Here is a 3,422-nt window from a genome sequence, read left to right as displayed (position 1 = left end):
AAGTTAAAAGAGAGGATTTGGTAATTTTATATAAATATATTCATAGAGTGGATATTGGGGAGAGAAGATCTATTTAATTTAAAGAACAATAGCAACACAAGCTGATAGCTGGTTGTGAACAAACTTTGACTGGAAATTGGAAGGAAGTTTCTGATTATTAGAGGAGTGAAGTTTTAGGATGGACTTCTGAACAAAGTATATGGGCAGAGCACTTTGAAGAATTACTTAAAAATGGAACTCAACAAGTTTATGGAAAAAGATAGCTTGATAAGACAAGAGTGTTCTTCAGTCACTAATATGATATGTTGGTGCAGGTATTTGCTTTCCTTGTGGTGGAATTGAAAAGTAACTCTGAGTGAGAAGTGTCTGCTAATCCCATATTGGATCAAAGGTGGCCAACCTGCTACATGAATGCTACAAGTGGCGTGGGCAGCCTTGTGTGTGGCATGTGGCAGACCAGGGAGGGGACAGGCAGCACAGTGGCAGATAAGGCAGGGAGCAGAAAGCTGAGCAACAGCTTGGTCTGGGGGCACAGGGCAGGAACAGACAGCTGAGCTGTAAATTGGGTAAACCAGGAAAGGAATCAGAGTGCTACTTGGGGAGGACACAGGACCAACTTGTGGCATGCTTGTCAAAAAGGTTGGTCTCCGCTGCATTAGGCCTTCTGCTGATGCTTGTAGGAATCAAGAATGTATTTTTCCCCCTGTGAATGTCTTTTTGGTCTCCATGATGCGTATTTTGGGTTTTTTTGTTTTTTTGGCCTTCCTCTGAAGCACTGGATTGGGCTCAGAGTTTTGACTGACATGCTGGTACTTCTGTTGGTACTTGGAAAACTTTCTGTGAGCTGGGTGGAGGGTCTTGTTCTTTTGCTTAGGATCAAATTTATCATTAGGTTGGGGGCCAGGAATGTTCTTATTCCCCCAGGTCAGATTGATAAGGACTTCTGAGGCTCTTGCTTTCTTGTGTAACATGGGGCATGGTCCTTTTTCTAGGATCATCTGAACCTATGTAGTCTGACTTTATTACAACCCCTCTCTCAGCAGTGGGAACAGTTTTTTTTTTTTCCATTGCCATGATGCAACGAATTGACTAATGCTATTATAATGAATACCGTCTTCTGGTAAACTTTTCTGCCAATCTCATGGGGGTTTGTTGTAATAAGGTGGTACTATATTATGTGAATAACTTCCCTGCAGTAGCAGGGCATTATTGGTACTCTTGTCTCCCCTGCTTTTGGACTTTGGAGTATCAGTAAGATGTTTTTGATTTTGTTTCCATGGTGCGTTTTGTTACTGGTGCACATGAAGTGTTGGAGTAGATAAATTAAGATTATGGTTAAATGGTGCCTGTGAATAGATGGGCTGGATTTGATGGCCAAGGGACCTTATTTAGTTTTATACTCAAATGCATCATCCTTTGTGTGAGTAGTCCTATTTCTTACAATCAGGTTATTTCTGTGAGTAACGACTACCTGGTGCAAATGTTCCCACAGTCATGTCCTGTGTCCCTAATTCAGGAAAACGGTTAAGTGTTAAGTACGTGTGAGTTAAGCATGTGCTTAACTGCATCTCTTAAATAAATGCTTGCTTATGTGTTTTGCTGAATTGGAGCCTATGCAGACACTCTTTTGCTGGTATTCCCATTTTATTAATAACTTTCTAGTAAAGTTGTTCTTGGGGAAAAATATGATTATAAAGATATCTCAAAACATGCCATATTGAGAACTGTGGGTACACGCACACATGCATGTGTGCTTGGAGAAGCTCAAATAGCAGCAGCACAAATTTGTGTTGGAGATTTGTGCTTCAGCACATATGCCTGAACATGCACTTTGGTGTGGGGCAAATTGTGCCACTTGGGGCAAGCTGACCCGGCTCAGCTCCTCCCGGATCTTCAGCCAGGGGGAGCTAGAGGCTGGGGCCAGCACCTGTGCTGGCCCCAGCTATATAAAAAGCTTCCCTGGCAAGCAGCTGAGGGCTGCTTGCCCTCAAGATCTTCTGAGGCCCAGCCAATTGGTATCTGGAGGTACTAGCCCCTTGTGCCAGCTGGACTGCTGAAGCAGCCCTAACCTAGAATGGCCTCTGCATCCTCTACCCACTGCAGCAGTGTGGCAGTGGGGGCTGCTGCCTGGCTGTGACCTGCCGCCTCCTGCAACAGCATCCATCCCCTTGGACTTGCAGCCCCATTGCTGCATGCCTGCCAGACCCAGACAGGGACCACACAGCTGCCTGGGCTGTGGTATGGACACTGTAGCAGAGTGTTCTGCACCTATGGGCCAGCTGCCAGTGGCCCACGCTGCACAGTTGGCTGTTGTGTGACATTGCTGTCATGTCTTCTGGTGCCCCCCTCTGGCGGCCTGGGTGCTCATTGTGTTGGCCTGCTTTGAACTGTCAAAGCGTGTCCTCCTAGCCCCAAATGACCAGGAGGTCAGCCACATCATCCTCCTTCCAGCTGGGTTCCCAGTGCTGGCCCTGGGCAGGCTCTTCTGCCTGGGTCCCACCACTTGCCTCACCAGCAGGGATCCAGGTGTTCCCCGTTTAAAAATGGCAAATTCTCTGATAAACCCCAAATTATCTCATTAAAATACCCAAACCGCATTCTTTCATGATTAAAATGAAATGCCACTATATATAGAGAGAGATCACTTGGGCAGTGTTTCATTGATGTACAGTATTTAAAATTTTAAAGCATTTTGGAAGCCTACCAGTGCCTCTATCATCATCATAAAATGAATTCTAAATATACACTTTGGCGTTTGCTTTTGGCTTTTTTTATCATAGAAAAATCAGAGTTGCCCCATCCCTTTTGCTCACCAGGATGTGGGGTGCTGAGCTGCACTGGGATGCCAGTGCCCTGCACCTGCTCCTCAGTCCTGACCCACAGCTCCTGCCTGCCGCCCACTAACTCCCTCCCAGCAGCAGCTCCATCCCAGCACCAAGACGTGAGTCCAGCTACAGCTGTCTCACCCACTGCTTTGTGGCTATGAGCAGAGCCAGCCCTTACTGTTCTTCTACCTGTGCCCAGGCCACAGCGATCTGCATGCCATTCCTGGGAAGCCCTCAACTGGGACTCAGGGACTGGGCTGGGCAAGCCCCTTCCCTTCCAGGCTCTAAGCCCAGCTCTGGTGGCATCTCCTACCTGGAGCGCTCCCCTATCTCCAACCCCCATCTCTCCCTCTGTCTCGCACACACCCCTGCTGCCACCTCCACCCCTACTCCCAGCCTGTCACACCACCCAAGTGGTTCCTGGGACCAGTTGCTGCCCCAGGCTCGGGCTGCTTGTCCCAGCACTGGTGTGGGTACAGGGCAGAGCTGCAGTGTGGCAGCTGTCCCTGCTGCCATGGCTCCTGCCAACAGGTCCCATCCTGTTTGGCGGCTGGGCATGCAGGGTGTGAGATGTTTGGGGGGAAGGGGTGTGGGTTT

The sequence above is a fragment of the Alligator sinensis genome, unplaced genomic scaffold (genome assembly GCF_000455745.1).
Source record: "Alligator sinensis unplaced genomic scaffold, ASM45574v1 scaffold499_1, whole genome shotgun sequence".
In the NCBI taxonomy this organism is placed as follows: Eukaryota; Metazoa; Chordata; order Crocodylia; family Alligatoridae; genus Alligator; species Alligator sinensis.
Note: the sequence above shows the minus strand (reverse complement) of the source record.